The sequence below is a fragment of the Pyrgilauda ruficollis genome, unplaced genomic scaffold, assembly GCF_017590135.1.
Source record: "Pyrgilauda ruficollis isolate IOZ18807 unplaced genomic scaffold, ASM1759013v1 scaffold53, whole genome shotgun sequence".
Classification (NCBI taxonomy): domain Eukaryota; kingdom Metazoa; phylum Chordata; class Aves; order Passeriformes; family Passeridae; genus Pyrgilauda; species Pyrgilauda ruficollis.
In genome coordinates this window covers 261,596-282,615 of record NW_024526933.1, presented here as the reverse complement: position 1 = coordinate 282,615, position 21,020 = coordinate 261,596, and positions in this window count along the sequence as shown.

Genomic DNA, 21,020 nt, shown 5'->3' with positions numbered 1-21,020 from the left:
GAAAATAGAAAGAATGAAGGTTAGATCAAGCCAGCTTTATTTTGGCTTTGCATACTGGTATATAAGCAACCTACAATTCAGTAAGTAATAAAAGAGAAAGACAACTGCTCTCCTTTCTCATTTATGTTACTACCTCTGTGTCCTTGCCATCCATTAATAAAAATAAGTTTAAGATCAGAACCAAGAATGGAGAAAAATGTAGATCAAATGAAGTTTGAGTTGCCTTGATTTCAATTAATATTTTGAAAAACAATGTGTGAGAATATAGACAGAATCCAAAAATGCCACCTTAAGAATATAACTGAAAAGATTTCTCTTTATTGTAAACAACCATTTTCCTTCAATTTAAGGTCAGTTTGTGATAGGTTACTCTTGTCTCTGTCATCAGCCTCACTACTCTGAATATTTCTGAAGGCTGAGATTGAATCACAACTACACAGTACAGACTTTTTCCATATTTGCACACTGCTTCTTCAATTTGCTCTTTCCAGATAGTTGCCTATGGAAGCATTTAAACAGGCTATGAACTTTCATGAGTACAGAATGGTAGATGAGTTAGACTGTTAAAGAAGAGAGAGGCAGGCTGTTTCATAGGCAGACACTGAGTAGTGGTTCTCACAGCAATTTTGGAATACCTGCTCTGTTCTTTGCCATCATGCTCTAGGTTTACAGTTCCCTAACCCATTACCAGTTTACTTACCCAATAGCGTCTTCTGACATGTGTCTCCAGTTAGCTGGCACTCTTGATAATATCAAAGGTCTGCAGCAGCACTGGCTAATCTTGTCTTCAAAATTATGTCTGAGTCTTACCAAACTTCACAGAGGGAAAGAGGTCAAAAATATTCATGATTTTCCTTTAAATCAAGCATGATGTACTATTTCAGCAAAATATTCTGTTTATTATGTTTATTCTGTGTTTATTATTATTCTGTGTTTATTATAGATCTTTTACAAACTGTGATTTTTTTGGGTTTTTTTAAATTATGCTACTGATGTCCACAGCAGTATAAATGATCATAAAGCCAAAGGAATTTATGAGATTTTCAAGTCCCTGGAACTTTGAAGGACTGTATTTCTGAAAAGCTTTAGAACAAATCATCTAAAGCTGGTACTTGTGAGTATGGTGCTGGGACACTCTTTTTGTGATCTGGGAACTGTTTACCTGATGATACTGTATATCAGAAGCCTTCAAAATCCCACACAGTCACCTAGACGTAACTTAATTCTTCAGGCCTTTGTGATGGTATATCTCTGGCTTGTTTTCTAATGGAAATATACTCTATTTCTCCAGGTTCTGCTTTTTAAAATCATCAAATAATTGAATTTTAAGAACCCTATAATGAACTGTAATGCAGTTACTTCAAATTATGCATAATCCCAAATTAAGACAAATGTCATATATAAACCATCTGTATCATCTAAACCATACAGCATTGTTCAAAATATTCATAAAATTCTTAAGCAGACAAAACAAATTCCACAGCTTAACTGAAGTTACAACAGAAGGACTCTTTCCTTCATGAAAAAGTATCAATCATATTTTCTACTTGGATGTAAGTATCTTCACTTCATGGAAATTGGACCTGATCTCTACAGATCCCACAGAGGATTTTAAGTGATAATAATTCATGACAAAAATTCTTTTTTTTTTTTTCATTTTTTCCCCTCCCCTTAGTTAGAGGAGATGCTTTTTCTATTTTTAATTAAATTGTTTATCTGCCATAGTTAATTATACATTTATTATATTAAGAGTACTTGTTTGCATCTCATTTCTCAAAAATTCCCCATTTTTTCCTAGGAGGTGTAAAACTCCCTTTCCTCCGGTTCATTACTAATTAGCATTCTTCATGTAATTTTTTTCACAAGATCTTACACTCAGTAGCCATTTGTAGATTAGACAAATATACGATCCAAGGATAAATGTTTCCTTCTCCCTACCTAAAGCAATAAATTAAAAACGAACAAACAAACAAAAAAGAAAGCTGTTGCGGTTTAACGAAGTCTGGTTTTCAGCTGGGAGCATATGGTACCCTGTGTAGGGCAATCTGCTGGAGCCAATAAACTGGCTGGTTTTGAAGACCAATCAGATGTCTAGCTTGGAAGATTGACACCTGACTAACCAATCAGAAGGCTAGTTTTGGAGATTGACACCTGGTTAAACCACTTAGACGAGCTGGCTGCGCCTCTATGAAAACACATTTAAGGATGAGCTGGCGCACAAAAAGCTCTCTCGGCTTCCAGCCTCTGAAGAGGTAGCTGGTTGGGCCTGGGTTGGTGTGCTGCTTGGCTGGGATTTCAGCCACCACTGGACTGTGCACTGGGACTGTCCCAGCGCTGAGAGTGACTGCATGGCCAGGACTGCTCAGCTGGAGTCTCTGCAGCCGGGGCAGCGCTGCACAGCTGGGGCTTGTCTTGGCATGGTTCACAGATGAACTTTGTTTTACTCCTGCACCAGTGCCGGTAGTGGCCCCACGGCCAGTGCTGGGGGTGGCCCCAAGGCCAGGAGCAGCCAGGGCCGGGAGTAGCTGCCACCAGCACGGTCTGGAAGCATCCTCATGGCCGGGACTGCGTGGCTGCGGCTATCTCGGCATGACTCACAATGGACTTTGTTTTCTTAGCTGCTTTTATCCAGCCATGCTGTGGGCAGAAGGACAAAAGCAGCGGCAGCAGTTTTGTTTCTTTTTCTCCATGCCCCGCAGGAGAGCAGGCAGCCAGTACAACTCACATGGTGCTGGCAGGGACCACACAATCACCAGCGAGAGACACAGCAATTCCTCAATTGCGGAGCCCGGACGAGATCAACACTGCAGGACTCTGTAAAAGCTGTTTCAATTGATAAAGATTGGGAACAAAGAAACCTGCAAACGCTAGTTTTTTCCCAAATCAGGAAAAGGAAAGGGTGAAGACACGTAGAGAAAACAATACGGCACACTGAGGTCAGTAAAGGAGTCAAATTCTATGTGGGAGGAGATTGAGTCTTAGTCTTGAGCTGAAATTCTTTTGTGAGGCTGTGGTAGAGATATATTTTTTGATATATCAGACTTTATTTTTTCACTGTAATTCATGGAGTGCATGGGGGGATGCAGCATTCACCCGCAGCCCATGAGCAAGGGGCTCTCGTGCTAGAGTGTGTGGCTGCTGAATAGCTGTAATCCAGTGGGAAGCCTCAACAGAGAGAGATGAGAGAGATGAGAAGTTTTTTCCCAGAGATAGAAGAAGAAAAATCTCTGTTCCCAGAGATAAAATAAGAGAACTTTTGTTTTTGTGCTAGAACAGCTCATCCTTAAAATAGTACCCATAAGTTGACATGGCCCATGAAAGCAGCTTTGGGAAAGCTGCAAGACATGGGAGGGACCTTCACGCTGCAAACCGATTTTCCTTTCCTGGGCAGATTCCTTTCTTTTCCAGATTCGTGGTGACATTGAAGCCACGAGCGAGCTGTTTCTTGTGGAGAAGTCTCCATGGCATGGCAGGAGAGACTCCTCTCCCTAAGTGGACTGAAGAAAGATTATTTTAGAGGTGGTAAACTGACTGAAAGTTCCAAGTTTTGTCTCTTTATGTTGTCAGTGAGAAAAAAAAGAAGGTGTGCGGGGAGGAGGAGAGTTCTGAAGGTTTATTCTGATTTTCTTATCATTTTTTCTTTTAATTCTGTTAATAAAGTTTTCTTTGTACCCTTTAAAGTTTTGAGCCTGTTTTGCCCTTCTCCTCCTAATACATATCTCACAGCAGGAAATGAGTAAATAATTTCTAGTGGGTGCACTGGCATTTGGCCATCACTAAACCCACTACATAAATTGCTGCACTGGCCAGGAAACAAGATTGGCAAACCCAAACTGCCACAAAAGCCAAAACAGATACTGTTGCATTCCATTTAGAAACCAACTCTGTGCTTTTCTTCCAGTCATTATCAAGACACAAGAAATTAAAATTATTCATGAGTTAAAAGGCTATGGGATTTTCTGTCCCTCAACTACAACATTTTCCTACAGTTAGCCTTAGAAATTTGTGGAAGTGAAATAATTATTTATAGTTAAACTAAAAGTTCAAAGGTCAACTCAAATGATTTTGTAGTCTTTTGCTCCAAAGAATTAAATAAAACTCAACCAAACAAAAAACCCCTAATACTTACAATACGAAGTTACCCTGTAAATACTGTTCTAAAGAGAAAACTTAGGAGTCAGTATAAAATAGCATTTAAAAAGCAGCCTAAAAACCAAATCAAAATATTAAGTAGCTGTCATCCTTACTTGAAAACTATGCACTTAAGCTGAATTTTCAAGCCTTGCCTGAAATGTGCACAAACTTTCTTACTCTCTTAACATCAATTCTTCTTCATGCCTGAAATTTCCATCCCTGGCTTGTGCTGCTCCAGTGCTTATTGTCAGATGCTCCTGCTTCTGTGAATGGTGGTAGTAAAACATTTTGTAAAGAAAAGTCAGTTCTTGTGAAGTGCCTCTGATGACTGTCAATATTTGCAGTTATAGCCAGCCCTAAAAGCATTTTCCCACTCCCCCCACAGAAAGGTTTGAGGATTAACCCAGATCAGGGAATATCCAGCACAGGCAGGAAATATAATGCCATACCTGTTCAATTCTCCAGGCTGAATGCCATGTCTAAAAATGTCATATTTAAGGGACCTGTTAGAGTCAAAGAGTGTGTACCCAAGGATTAAGTCCTTGTGGAATCTTATATAGAGCTGTGCAAAAGTAGAAGAGTTTTGGCATAAGAGCTGTTTAACAATTAATCTCAAGTCACAAAAGGTATGGAGAGAGGCACAGTGGCCATTAACTCTCCACAACAGCATTTGAATTAGGTACATGGAGGTATACAACCTGACCCACTGCTCTAGTACTGCTCAGCATCGTACTGACTGCGTTAGTCAGATTATATTGAGAAAGGAATTCTAAATTCTAGACTCTCTGTTCTGATTCACCATGTGCCATGAGAGGCACTGCTCATTCAGGAGATTGTAAATGAGGGAAAATGAAGCTTGGTAGTGGGATTAGGCCTGATGTTAGACTCCAGTGAGTGAAACCTTTTGGTTCCTGAAAATGGGGGAGAATGAAGGAGATGATACATGCTATCTTAGGCTGAGAATCTTGCTGAACTGCACAGAACCAGGAAGAAAGTTTGGCATGAAACTGTCACTGCAACAGGAAGACATTCTTTCACAAAAAGTGCAGCTGGTAGATCAGCATCTATCAAAAACTGCATGCGCATAGCAACAGAGCAATGTCTTGTCCTGTGCGTTAAGTGCTGATACAGTGGATTATGGGTATGCATGGCATGGAGGAGTCTCCTGGGCTGTGTTCATCTGACACAGGGTGACATGGCAACCACTTAATCCTTGTGTAATACAGGTTTGGAGCATGGAAAAAGCAGAAGCGGATAAAGGGAAGCTTCTTCCACTAACTTCCAGCAGGGTAACTTTGTTTCTCTGGAATGACCATGGGAAAATAAGGCCCATCTAGATCATGAAGGTCATGAAAGGAGGATGTAAGAAATGATTGTATGTTAAATTTCAGCTGCTGTGGGCAGCCAGCGCTTGTCATGATACAGAAGTAAGGGCAGCTACACACCTGAGGCAGAGTTGTGCATGATGTGTTTTGAGCAATGATCAGCTCCTGTTAGTTAGATCAGTCTTGTTATATCAGCCTTGACCCCAAGGACAGAGCACAGTCCCAGGTCACTTCATTTACAGACACAGTATGTTGATTGTTTTTTTTTTTCTTCTGGATAAACACTGGAATTGTATTCTTCGTGTTCACAGGGCAAGGTTTGTCTCCTAGTGACAAACTTTAGATACACAAATAATGGCAACTGAGTTAACATGATTAATAACTATAGGTATAAGTACTGGCCTCATGCTGTAAGAGTTTCTTCCCTAAGACAAAGACAGCTGAAAAATCAGAGAAATAGTATTTCATTAAAACAGTGGCCACTGATTATAGAACACTCAGTCACTAGATTCTCCCTGGCATGTGTATTCCATATTTCCTCAATGGAAATAGTCCATGACTTGTGACAAAGAATATTGCAGACAAATTCTAATCTAACACACGTTATAAAAAGAGAAAAATGTTAACAATGCAGGTGACACAATGGCATACCATGCTTTTATTCAAGTAAGTATTTGTATATTTATATTTTTCTTCATATACATATTTGTGTGCTGTATCAAAAATACAAGTCAATCAGGCCAATTATTACTTAACAGAGAAAGAAATATCAAACAACTCTCTTGCTCCAAAAACAAACAAAATAGCCCCAAAATAAAACTGTAAAAACTTGCTACTATATCCTAAGCTAAGAAAGTGGGATTTTAAAGACATTTGACTGAGATAAGAAGAAAAAAACGAAGCAAACCTTGGAAGGGAGTAGAATAAACCTGAAATACTTTAGTTATGCTAATTTCTCTTGCTTGTAGCTTCAAGCATCTGTAACAACCTACCAGTTAATACCTTTAAAAAATTATAATATGCAGGGAGAAGCAAAATTATCCATATGTGCTAGAAAAAGAAAATTTCAACAATCAGATACTTTTATTGCCTTATTTTCCACATTTTATTTCTATTGCTAACTTTCAGGCAATAGGGTAAACTGACTGAGGGCAAATACAACATTTTTCAAATACTACTTCTTAGCATTTTCTTCACCTGATTCACACATACAATTTTTCTGTTAGCAACCTGAGCACATTCATACTTGTGTGTCATAAAATAAACTAACTACAAACAGCAGTCCCTGTCCCTAAAACCACATTCTACTTTACTTTCTGCTGCCTGCCTGGAGAATTCTTATGATATACAGAAGAGAGTACTCCTGGTTTACTACACTGACAGGTGGTTGCTGTCTCATTTCTTTCTTTCCCTATAGCAAACAGGACACTTCAGCTACCTGTTGGTAGCTAAAGGCCCCATGGAGATACACTAATGTTCAGTAAATTGCCATGAATAAATAGACCAAATTACATCTGTTGTAAAAATTCTTCTTAAGATGCATGTGCCACATTACACAGCCAACAAAAGCAATTGCTGCTTTGGAAGCAGAATTCAGAGCAATTCAAACAGTAAACCTATGCCTAGAAATGTTGCAATCTTCAGCAACTGCTACTTTCAAGAAGAACTTCAAAACAGGTAGAATCCTTTGGATAAACTGCCCATTTATAAAAACGGGCAGTGAACTGAACCTTGGGCTGACTGAAAGTACACAGAAAATTTGATTTTAATAGTGATTAGTTCTTCCACGTTTTTTTCTGTAGAAAAAATTCTCCACTAATTCCTTATTACAGACTGGGTCACTTCTTCCCTTAATTGTTAATCAAAAGTCACCATTTTCATGGTGGAAAGATGTCATCTGCTCAGGACACTACTCAAATTACTTCTCTTGTCAAATAGATTAAAAAACCCCTCCAAAATCAACAAACCAAATCAACCATCCAACCAACCTACCTACCTACCTACAAAAACCAAAAACCCAAACAAAGAGATGAAAAAAAACCCAAAAAACTTCGGAGCATACTCACAGTAATCTTTTCAGCAAGGAAAAATATGCACATTTATCACACGTAGCATTTATATTCTCCCTGCATATCCTGAGTTTGTTTCATTTCATGTTTTCTTTAATTTCTTTTCATGCTATGAGACTGCTATTGTTATAAATACAAATGTAGGCACATACTTGTAATAAATTATCTGATGTTCCTGATGATCACTGAGATCACTGTCACAATCTGAAAAAATTGTGCCATTGACTAAAAGAAGTAATCTTTTCATTAATGTTGTAACTGGGCTGATCTGTTGGAGATACATAGTGTATTTTCCAATGTCCAATTTCCTGACATAATTTTCATTCTGGAAAGCCAGCATTTCTATTTTCACATCTGGATTTCAAATGTTAGCTCTCACTAGCAAATAATAAGCATTTCTGATTATTTAGGCTAAAATTTATAAATCAGAAGAACCACCTAACATGAAAAAAAATATGGTGAGTCTATTGAAGATAAACTTTCCTTTACAATTCAGAAAAGAGAAATAAACTTTCTTTAATTCTTATGCCCTTTAAAATGCATTAGGGAAATTACAATCCTCCCTCTGAACAACACAAATCCAGATCTTAGAAAGAAGTTGATCTTTGAATTTTACTTCATGAACTGGACTTTTGAAGTTCAGTCAGGTACTGCATATATATTCAAACCTAAGTATTCCACTCTTCTTCATGTCAAGGAAACAGGATTGCTAGTTACAATCCTTATCACTGTCTGTATTTCAATATATGTAAAGCTACCAAATGAGGACTAAAGGTTTCTGAGAATTTCAATTTCAGTAATATCAAATACTGTAGAAAGATATCAAATACAGTAATAACTAAAATTAACTATAGAAAAAAGCAGATGATGATTTTATCAGGTATATATAATAGTTGCTACCATAAAAGAAAGGTCAATACAAAATGTAGATTATAAATATACAAGATAGTACCCTGAATGAAATGCTAGGAAAAATCTGTGAAATTAAAATTTATGACAAAAAATATGTCTTGGAAAAATTTAAATATATATTGCTTTCCATGTAATTTTTAAAGCAAAGTGGAATCTTTCAAAAAAATTGAAATTGCATTTTGATGATTCATTTTTTTCATCATTAGTTTCCAATGATCAGCATTACATAATTTTCTGATATCTTATCAACAAATTATACCTTTCCTTTTTCATCTTCATGGGAAATGTTCATACAGTGATATCTGTATGAGCAAAAATTGTGTGATTATTGCATTCCCTCACCAAGAAAATTGCTCCAAGATATAGAAGAACAGTTTGCACACTTGGCAACTGGTTTTTGTGCATCCTCACCAGCAGATATTTACAGTAAGCCCTAGATACACCTTTATTCCTATAAAATAATATACATCAATATTCAGAAAAGAATAAAGTAGCATAGAGTTAAACCCCAGTATATTAATAGCCAATTAAGACACTTCTTCTGGCAAAACAGTTTAAGGAAAAGTACAGATTTTAACAGCTAATTGATTTCTCTTAGCATTTAAAAAATATAAATTTACCTTTATTTGTTTAGAGGGATTGCTATAAGAGGGCCTTGCAAATACTAAACTATGAGTAATCACAATAAATTTACATAGATTTATAGATGGGTCCATAGTACTTGTCAGGGATTACAAAGCAAGCAAATAATACTTTGCCAAAGAAATTCTCTAAATTTCAAACTGAAAATTACTTCTTTAAGAAATTTACTATATAGCATGTACACTATATTGTGTTGTGTCCAGCTCCTCACCGGATATCTTTTCAAACTCTCACCTCTAGCAGTAGTCTCAGTCCTTCATTCAACCTTCATTCAATAAACTAGGATTTGTCAGCACATCTAACTAAAGCTTAGCATACTGCTGCTTCTGCCTTTTCTATCTTATTCCTTTTTTAGCTCAGTGCCTGAAATGTCACTAAACTGACTTCATTCCTTTTAATGTGATTTCCATGTTAACTGGAGTAACTACCACTGCACGCTTAGCAGTCTTCAATAATTTGAAGTATTTTTCTCACTGTTAGGCTTTTATGAATAGATATACCTTACAAAATAACACCTGAATATTGACAGAAACATGGAATGCTCTAGAGATGTCTTCCTTTGATGAACTTCTGCTGCAGTTTTGTTTGAATGCAGTGAACTAATAATACACATTTATTCTGAGAATGAGGGCAGTGTTCCATAATACTGCTTGTGTCTTGCACTACTAAACAGAAGAGAATCATAGCCATGTTCTAGTTACACTTAAGGAACAGGAACTTGTGACTTCTTGGCAAAAAATCACAGAATGGGTAAGGTTGGAAGGGACTTCATTGAGTCATCTTGTAGAACATCCCTGCTCAAGAAAAGTTATCCTAGGGTATATTGCAAGTGTTTATTCAAGGGAAAGCTCTTAGAAACTCTTGCTACACTGAGTAATATGATGATTTTTCTGGGAAGATTTACAGATACTCAGTGACTATTTCCTTTAGTAAAGGTTCTGTATTTGCATGATATCTTTCATACCTCATTATATGTCTGGTTGTAAGGCCATACTGTATTATGCTTTTACTTTCTTTATGTCTGACTGACCCTGTAAAAAAATATGTTCTATGCTCAACTTTTGTGTTCTATTTTTTGTGTCAAAGTCAGTGAGATTCCTATGAGGATATTGTGATAATCATGATATGGTAATCAGGTCAAAATCACAAACCTTGTAATTTTTATTGCTGCAGATCATTATTTTTCAGCTGTAAGATTTTCTTGAAGTCTTTCTATGAACAAAAATATAACAATTCAGAGAATGAAAATACCTAGAAGTTTTGTGGGATGAAAAGATAAAACAGCAACCAGTAGCAAATACCTCCTCCCTCACATCTTCAATCAGTGATTTTGTCAGTGTTGTCTCACAGGTTTATGTGTAAATCAAACATGGCATGACCTTCCTTGAGCTCACAGATATATTTATATTGTGTGGAGTTGACTTTTTTACCTACTCATGGTTTGGTTGAATTCTGGCACTCATAAATTATATGTGTAATATTTCTTGGAAGGTCACAGTGGCCAGTAGCCTGATCCTGCTCATCACAATACATATGCAGAAAATAATTACTTAATATAGCATGAATGAAAAAAAAAAAAATTGGACTATATGTTTTTCCACAATTTTCTCTGAATTTGCTTTGTATCTTAAAACAGTGTTAAAGGATCTATAAAAATTAACACCTGCGAAATCCCTCATGTGTTTTTCATTAGAAAACCCAGCATTTGGTAGTTAGCAAACTAACTTCTAAGTCAAGTTCCCTAATTTTCAAAATTTCAGTTGTCACACAAGTAGGAAAAAGAAACAGTACTCAGATAAGATCCCTGGAAATAATCCAGATTGCTGTAATGTACTTGTTATAGTTTTCCACTTCCTTGATTTATTTGTCATATACTTATGCCAAAACATTATGTCCAAAGGTTCACAATCTATTGCCAACTCCTACTTCAATATCTGTACTATCTTGCAAGATCTCAGGTGTTCTACCAATCTTGTTTAAAATCACTGATTATTTGGCAATCTTGCCCTTTTTTCCTCTCTTCTATATAGTTAGAAAACAATGGGAGGTAACCTGGTGTTTGAGAAGTTATATTAGAAATTATTTTTTAGAGAGAATCAAGAAGTCTACAAACTGGATTAGCCTTTGTAGTCATCTTGCAGAGCCACAGTAAATGAACGGGCAACTTTCACATCACTACATATACATAATGACTGAGTTGGCAGAATTACATCTAAATCCTTCATTTCTTCCCCTTCTATCTGTTTGGCTAGCCTCCTACCTCTTGGTGACAGTGAGATTTTCTCCCTTAAAGCCAAGATTTTACTAGGTCTGAGTAGAAGAATTTAAAATAAAACATATGCTCAGAGTGTGAAAAATTGAAAAAAATATTATGAAAACCTGGAGAAAAGTGCATTCAGGTGTGCACTGAGCCAGACTTTTTCTCACTTCAGTGAGTTTCTTTGGTGTTTCCCCTAACTCATTCACATGTGAGATAGTCTAGAGCCTGCTGCATTTTACTTTTATCTGTATCCATCAAGTCTTTACTATATCAGCTGTGATAAGCTTCATCCTACTACTCATATAAAAACTTCAATATGTTTTTATTTTCACACTTCCAAATAAAGAATGTTTAGTCAAATATTCAGCCAGATTCCATTCCATGTAAAACTGGCTGATAAATATAAAATCAGATTAAAAACACAGGCACTTAGTGAAAAATCAGGATGAATATTTTCAATGTTTTTTCATTTTGCCTCTAAATTATGAGTGGTCAGAGGACATGTGACTGTTTGCATAATTCAACTTAGATTACTTTCTTATTTTCTGTAATTTATTCTGAGAATAATTTGTTCATACTTGTGTATAACATTCCATAAAATCTGTATCCATGGTCTGGCTTTTTTTTTTTTTTTTTTTTTTTGGACTTACTTATAATTTTTTGGTAACCAAGGCTGACAAGATTTTGTGAGAGTATTTTTTCCCACATAAAGACTTCCTGTTAGAGGATATGTCTTAGAAACCAGTGTCTTACCTGCTATTCCAACATGAAGTAAGACAGAAATAAAATAATTGATCATGGAGCTTTAAATGTCATGACTTGATATGTCCTCATTAAATTTCAAAAGTTACAGCTGGGTCACACACAAAGGTTGTCCCATAACCAGGGGCAGCCAATGTCACCAAAAAGTCTAGACCCTGTAGCATGGCAGGCTTGAGGGTGACAGCAGGACACCCTCAGAAGCAGGACAGGGAGAAGAGGGCCTGAAACCCAGACCAGGAAAAATTGAAGTTTCCTGGAAGGTAACCAAATATGAGCATGGTCTCTTCTTAAACTTCATCAGGGTTTTACTATATCTAGAGAAAACTTTTTTTTTTAAATGGTGCCTAGGTTTTGGCAAGAAACACTGCAGAAAGACAACTAACCTGAAGAGAAAATTCTGCATCAGATTTAGGTATGAACAGTGTATCCAATTCTGTATTGCCCTTGGGGCTAATGTCTACACACCATAAGGGTCCAGACTTATCCAGTGTAATGTGTTCATACCTACAATGTTCTTTAAATGGCCGTAGTGTTTGAGACTGCTGGAGTAGAGAAAGAGATGAAAGAAACATGTATATTGACTAACATTCCCAAGAGTGAATTTGGAATATTGCTTAAGATTCCCTCTTAGGAGATTTCTAACAATATTGAGAATTTCAGAACCATGGAGCACATATTATGTGTAATAATATGTGCAATAGGGTTGATGAGAGTGTCTAAAATAAATTTTAATAAAAATTGTTCTACAAACACACTGTATCATTAATGTATTTGTTATCTTACAACGAGAGCTTTTAAAAGATAAAAAAATTAAAGTTTTTTGAATATCCAGGTGACATCCATATTTTTCTCCCACTTTGTAATAAGGGCTAAAGCTGAAAAAAAATCAAAGAAAGATCCTGTACACCTTGTTATGAGAAGTCTTTGTTAATATGACTATTTTAATGTATAAAACTAGAATCCATTTCTTGACAGACATCAGAAGAAGTTAATCCTAACTAAAAGACAGCATACATTTTTATTTCAAATTAGTGTTGAAACAAGCTAGGGATTTATATTCTGCACTTAAATGACTTTTCTTTTCTCCTATATTGTCATTGCCTGCACTGTCACTGCCTGTTTGGAGCTCTCAAATTTGCAGGGCAATGTACTCTGCCAATTGAACTTTACTTTATGAGCTCATCAGGAAAGAAAACAAACACAAGGCAGAAGGGCTCAATCCCCTTCATAAAGGTTAGTCTAACATGCATTCACTTAATTCATAAGGTTTCTATCTCACAATTTCTTTGTTTCCTGACTCCAACTCACAGTTTGTAATCTTCCACTTTGTAACTAATGTGGAAGCCTATGGGCGAAACTGTAGCCTAGCTGAGGGTGAGAGTGCCTGTCCTCCTTCCTCATAAGGGTGCAGGCATCCCATGTATGATGCAGGGAACCACAAAAGTCTCTTCACTCTTACTGGATCCAGCTCAAAACCTTATTTTTTGTAAGCTGACACATCCATGTCTTCCAGCTTGGAAGGTATGTCTACACCATTACCATAACTTAGTGGATTCTGAAGTAACTGCACAACAATCTGCATACAGGAGTGGTGGCTGCAGGAGGCAGAAGATTGCAGGTGACAGTGACATAATGACCTTCAGGCCTTCCTAGCCATCATGTCCTGTACATGTTGCTGTCTCATGGATCTGATGGTGCTGCTCCCAGCATACATCAAGATTTAGCATGGGCTGTGTTCAGCCAAAACCTGAGCAGGAGATGAATAAAGTCATGTGCACCAGTTCCTTATCACTGACCAAGCAATTGCATAAGTTTGACAGCATAAGGAACAGGCTGTTGATATGGTAAATCAAAACCAAACGTGTACCCCATAAATCCAAATTCTTAATTGTAGAGTGTACATTCAGTACACTGCAACAGCAATAATTTTCTACTTTACTATTAGTCATAGTACCACAATACTTATTTTTAGCATGTTTTCTTAAACACAAAGTATTTTTATTACAGTATTTTATAAATTTCAAGCATTTAAAGTGCAATATGATCTTTTATTATAACTTTTCGGTTTTTGCCACAACTAGATTAGACACAATTTGCATATTGATGAAATTTTCTAAAAGCAACAATATGTCTTAGATGTCTACAAATGCACCTTGCTTAATACATTCATTCTTTAAAATGAAAAAATGTAGTTCATAAGCATGTCAAACACATAGGGGTCAAAAAAACACCTCAATTCCCTGCCTTTATATTGATAACACCTGCAACTTGCTTGGAAAATCCTCTAGCATTGGGGGCTTCTTTTGAAGGAAATAATTACAAGCAGCAAAATGGAGAGATGTAAATGCATAAATTTTGCCATTCTTTGAAGTCAGAAAACACTAAAGCATCCAACAAAATATTTTACTCAGATTCTTCTGGCTTAGGTGAAATAGTATCATTGGATGAAACCTACCTGAAGGCATTGTTCAGATAAAATAAGGCTTGGACTTTATTTGCTCCCATCTGATAAGATAGGTAACCCTGGTGTTCACTGGAAGAGGAAGGAATCAGAGGTAAGTGTTATGGGGGAGGACTCCCTGAAAGCATACATCTAGCTGGCTATATTTTTTGAACTTTGTGTGGGAGGAATAAAAACAGAAATCCCACAGATGAACCACTAACACACATATTACATCCTTGTGACATACTCAGGATGGGAAAACAAAGGTTGAAAACAAAGGGAACAACCAACTATTAGCTTTAACTATGGGCAAAGTCAAAGAGATTAGCACGGGGCTTTATGCTCAGCAAGGTCACTGTGGCTTATGCCAACAGCTGAGTTAGAAAGCAATAAATGGCGGAGAACAGTCACCCCTCAGTGCAACAACATCCACATCAATCCGACAGCCATGCAAAGGCTGTGCAAGTCTGGAGTTCCTACACAAAGAAACCATACACTGTCAAGGTCTCAAATGTGTTCACTGATTGAACGCTCTGTTTGCCCAACTCTGTGGTGCTGGTTTTAAAAGATCTTAGAGGAGTGGGGTACTTGGTTTCTGTTGCCATCTTTAAAACTATTGCCTCTCTGTGTGTGACAGAACAGTTATCTCTATCTACCTTCTGCACCACTCATGCTTGAAAAATAGCCTCTATATTCTATGTCAGAGAGGGCCAGCATGATTTTGTCTTTGTGGCTTCCCTATTCTAATGTACCCAGTGAAAATCTGGACAAAGCACGTTGCCTGAACAAAAATTTGGAAGGACTCAAAGTAGTACACACCTGCACGTCTCCATTTCATTTACAGCCAATACATCCATGAAGTGATCCTATGTTTGAAAAGCTGGTAGAAAGCTGCTAAACCCATGTTAAAAGAAGTGCAGTGTGGCTGGATTCTTGATCCTGAATTTCCTATTAGGCACCTATCTGTTCTGGTGTCAGAATATCTGTTCCTTTAGGTGTGAGGACTCTCCCCAAACCCACCCACATTATTTCACAATGACTTACTGGTTTTGAGAACTGATGGACATGTCAGTTTCATCTAGACAGATCAGCTCTTCCTAAAAAAGTATCTTAAACACTGGACAATTTTAACCACTGGGTAGCTGCAACTACAAGATTCACAAGTCCAGATGGCAAATAAATGATGGCACAACCCTCTGCTGTAAGCTTACCTTGTATGAAGAATTCCTGACAGTGTGTGATCTTTGTTTTAGCAATGATAATGGAACATGAACAAAGGTTGTCATATGTATCACTGCACAAATGTTGCTGAGAGCTAGTATATTTTTCCCCCCACTTTCCCCACCCAATATTTATTCCTGAATTAATGCTTCATTTCTGGAGTTCAAACAGGTAACATGGCAATTGTGACTACATTTTTCTCAAAGTCTAAAGATTCATTAGTTCCTGGCATATTCTATTACCAATGAGTGGACTTGTGTTGTAACTAACTGTGAGCTATTTCCTTTGCAATATTTCTTGGATCACTTCAATTATTAATCTCTAAAAAATGTTTTTCTTTGCAGAATATTAATGGAATTATATGGCATTAATTGCTGCTTTTGGCACTTCTGCAAAAATATCCAAGAATGGTGTAAAGTGTGAAAAAAATCTGTTCAAGGTTTTATCAAGATATATTACTGTATGTGGTGAACTCATGTATCAGTTTACCTGAAACCTGGAACTGTTTTCCTAGAGATTTTCATAAATATCCCTTTTTTCCTGGGATCTGATATCAGGACATCATGAGTGAGAAAGTTGTCCAGGACTGACTCCATTTTGGAGATCTGAATGACTAGCTACAGAAAAACACTTTCAGTTGCATGCTAACACCACTAAGCCAGGGTGACATTTTATTAATTATCGAAAATCATACTTCAGTCAAAGTTCTGTTAAGTACAAATTATTTGTAAATAGTAACTGCATTAATTGTGTTTGAAAAAGAATAGAGGGTGTCTGTACTAATTTGCTGTAGGAATTAAATAATTTTATTCTTGCAAAGGACACCTAGATTTAATTTAATTATTGTCAACATAACTGTAACATAATCCTGACAGTACATTAACATATATAAACAAAATATTCTCTGCTGATAAAGACCATGATACATAAAATACAGACAGAATGATAGTTTAAAATAAAGGTATTAAACTATCATGTCATGTACTAAGGCTCTAACTAACCAGTTGCCATGTTAGTCACTACAGAACAAGAATAGTAATGCCTTCAAATTGTTAATTCTTGTGAAATTATTTTCAAATTATTTTTCTCTTATTTTTCTCTTCCCATCTAAATAAACATTGCTGAAATAAATTTCAAATTATTTAATTCCATTGAAATAAGTGAACACTGAATGATGCCATCCCCAACAGAAAAGTTTGTAGCCTATGGTTTGTGGCGTATCATCACAGTTTTAGAGAGGATGAAGTTGTCTCCAGCAACAGACAAGAATTTTTTATTTCCTTGGTATGGAATAGAACACATAAAATCTGTATCTACATAAAACTGCATTCTAATAAACACATAGTTATATATAAATTCAAGGAATAACTTGGTAAATACCATGAAATAAAATAAATGTGTTCAAATAACACAAATAATAATAACAATTAATAAAAGAATCACATTATCTTTTTAGCCTGTGTTAAATCTTTTCAGGTTATGATAAGAACACACAATGGACACAATTTAGTTGAAATATAATTGTCTATACAAATTCTGATATGATCTTAAAGTTTATAGCTCTGATGCAAAATATTACTACACACGATCAGGTGTGTAATACCTCATGAAAGACAAAATATATTTTTTGTGAGTAGTGGTGACCTAGCAAGGGTATACCAGCTTTTTGTCTTATATTGATTTAAATCATCAAATAACAAAACCATTTGCAGAGTGATTGTGAAAAATTTCCTGCATAATTTAACAAATCTCTTACTGAGTTTTAAAGAAACTACATGACAGTGCAACCTCCCTATCATTTTTTTTTTTTTGCCAATTGCAAAAAATCCCATTTCACTATGTGAAGATCCCCATTGTGAGGATTCTCATTTTGATGGAGCTCTGTGTTCCTTTGTGGTGCATCTTTATTGCCCACTCCCCAAGAGCTTTCTTTGAAGACCTACAAGAAATTTCTGAGGTTCTCTTAATTTGTAGTGCTGCTATACATTGAGGTAAATAAACAGAAATGTAGTGTTTGCTATTATTGATATGAGTTATCAAATAATTTTGTACTTATTGACAGTACTGTACAAGTCATCTTATTTCTACATGCTTACAATGACATAAGATAATTGGTGGAGAAGTTCTAATCCTTCTGATTGCATTTCTTGGACTGTAAGAATGACTACTTGAAAGCCTAAATCAAACGTAAAGTTTTCCCTATTCGTTCTTTCTGAGTTTAATGGATACTTATTTGAATGGTTAAATTCTTTCTTCCTTCCTTTCTTCTTTTGGGTCACTAAAAAGGGGGGAAAAATCCTTAATTTCTCCTGCATATTTTATTTTTGTTATCTCATTTTCAGAAGAAAACTGATTTCTATTCTCTTACAGGGCTTGTGTGTTAACTGCTGGTTCCTTACATTATCTGGCTTGCATTTCATCTTTAATTTGCCACTTGAATGCTGACTTAAAAGGTGATTTGAGTAGATTTAATTTCCTACTAAGGATGAATGAATTTCAGAAGCACTCTGTTCTTGTTCCTTCCTTGATCTCCTTTATATTATTTTGCACCATCCTTTCTGTAGTTCTTTCAAACCACTTCAGGTGACAAACAAACCCTGTGGATTTGTTCTCTGTGGATAAGCAATAAATTCCCAATATTTTTTGTTCTTCTGGTTAAACAAACATTCCAATGAAGCTAAATTTCCAGTAAGTTAATTTTTCATTTAAAAGTCTTATCAATTATCACATCAAAAAATGCAAATGACCAAAATGTTTATAAACTATTCAATAATAGGCTGAAATGTTAGTAATCAAATGCATAAAGTGAAAACAAAACATTTTTGGTAAAACTGGATCTTTTGAAAAGCACTTTCTCGTAGATGTAAATGGAAAGGAATGACTATTGCCACAATGAAAGCTGGTTGACTTTATTTTTATTTGCAATTATGAACCAGCTCTTAAGTTATAGTATATTGACAGTAGTAAATATGTATAAATATGAAATATAAATTTGAAAAAAAAATCTTTTTTTTCTATAGGAGTTGCTTTCCATGCTGTACTAAAGCAATTATTTAGAGTAATTAAGATAACTTATGAACAGAATGACTAGGCAGATTATTATGAGTATAAGGAACACAGCAATCAGCTGACCCTTTATTTTGTGAAATTATTGACCAAATTCACTGACAGTACAGCACTGGAAAGGACTATGTAGAATCAGTGTTAAATCTCTATTGTATTGTTTTGTTCTCATGGTACATAAATCCAGTGACATATGTAAAATTATGTCAGCATAAAACTAGAGTAACAGAGAATTGTGTCCACTTTTAACTGGTATTCTAGCATATTTAATTTTTTTTCAAAAATATTTTCTGCAAAAACATAAACAGTATCTTTTCTTAGAGAAAAGAGAAGGATTTGTTGCCAATATATTTCATCCCAGTCAACTGAACTGATGTATTAAACATCCATTAGGGGAGATAAGGAATGTGTGATACATGATCCATCAGTATATACAAACAAATATAAATACATACACACATATATTTTTAAGCTTACACTGTTCCAAAGTGTTGGTTTGTGATTGTATATAAAAACAATATCTACAGAAAAGGCAGGCAAGTTTATAGATTCCTGCTGCCTAATTCATGACTTTTTAGTAGATCCAGGATGCCACACAGGGTTCCTTAGCTGTATGGGTTGGGAGGCAAAGAAGACAAGCAGGTACACTCCAAACAAAAGAAGCTGCAGCGGCATCAACTCAGCAGGTCAACTGTTTCCGTTTGATACTGAGTTACTTACTCACAGAGACACTAGCTGGATTAGTGGAAATGACATTACTTATAGCACTGCTAAAATAGCAACCAGGAAAGAATGTGGGAATTGTTTCATATTCATCAGTTTGATTTTAGTAATATTTTGTTTTAAGGGTATGTAGCCTTTAGATGGTAGTGAGAGCAATATTCCAGACTGGTACATCTCAGAGCAAGAAAATGAGAAAATCTGGTTTCAGTTTTTATTGTATGATCAAATGGAAAATAATTATGAAACATGGGATGCCTTTCTTTTAATTTAATTCTGGATTAATAGAATGTTCAGAGAATAATTAACAATATAATGTTAACTAATTACTGTCCTGCTACTGAAAATTGGCATTGATTCATAAACTGCACTTGCATTACTCTAAGCTAAGTAAGTAATTTCATTGGTCAGCTTCTAGTTTTTACCAGATTCTGGCCAAATAATTGGAGATTCCAAAAAACTTATGTTTGAAATGATTGCCCTAAACAGTATTTATTTTTTAAAAACATAATGTGTTTTCATTAAAATGTCAAGCACTTTGGAGGCTGGAAGCAAAAGAATCAAGCAAGTTAGAATTCTAGAGTTTTGATTTTCCTGGTACTGTGATAGCTTCTTTTTGAGAACTTTCCTACTATTATAAGATATTAATGTTCTATGAACTTTCAGATAAGCTTTTGGTCTTTTGTGATTAAAAAAACCTTATCTTATTTTCAAAGACAATCTTATTTGATCATGTATATCTAGCTTTGAAAAGAAGATGGATCACAGAAAAATAATCAACTGTTGCTGTATGAGCTACTTTGCTTAACTTAGCCAATGGAGGTGAAGTGCCAATTGTTGAATAAATAAATTTTTCTTACCCTTCTGATACATTTTACAAAAACTGTCCCTATTGACAGTTCACTTATAAATGCAAACTTTTGCTTATATAACACTAAAAAGCCTGATTTAGGGGTTTTGTTTTAGTTGGGATTTTTCCTAGTCTTATATCTTTTGAACTTTTTGAACAGCTCTCCAGGAACTGTTGCACAGTTGCAGTACTTTGTTAAATCTTCACCACAAAATCGCTCACTGCCCAAGTGAAGTCTGATCTTTGCTCCTTTTCCCTGCCTTCTTCTCCCCTCCTTAACAGCCTTTATGCTGTCTCTTTTAGAAATCCAGACGTGAGAACAAGCTAGAACTTGATTTCAGGTTGATACGATTGCAAAGTCCATTGCAAGTCCTGAGAAGCAAAAGGACAAATATGGGGTATATGACATGATGCACATGCTGGTCGTGTCCTGGAAGAAATAAAGCTAATGTTTCTGTTATTACTACACTAAATTCTCAGCATGCTTGTTAAAACAAATCAGAGGAATATATAAGATTATACTGAAAATTGTGTGATTGCTATTACAGCCAATGCTGGTTCAATAGATTTTTTTTTTTTTTTTTTTTTTTTTTTTTTTTTTTTTTTTGTGGGTTTTTTT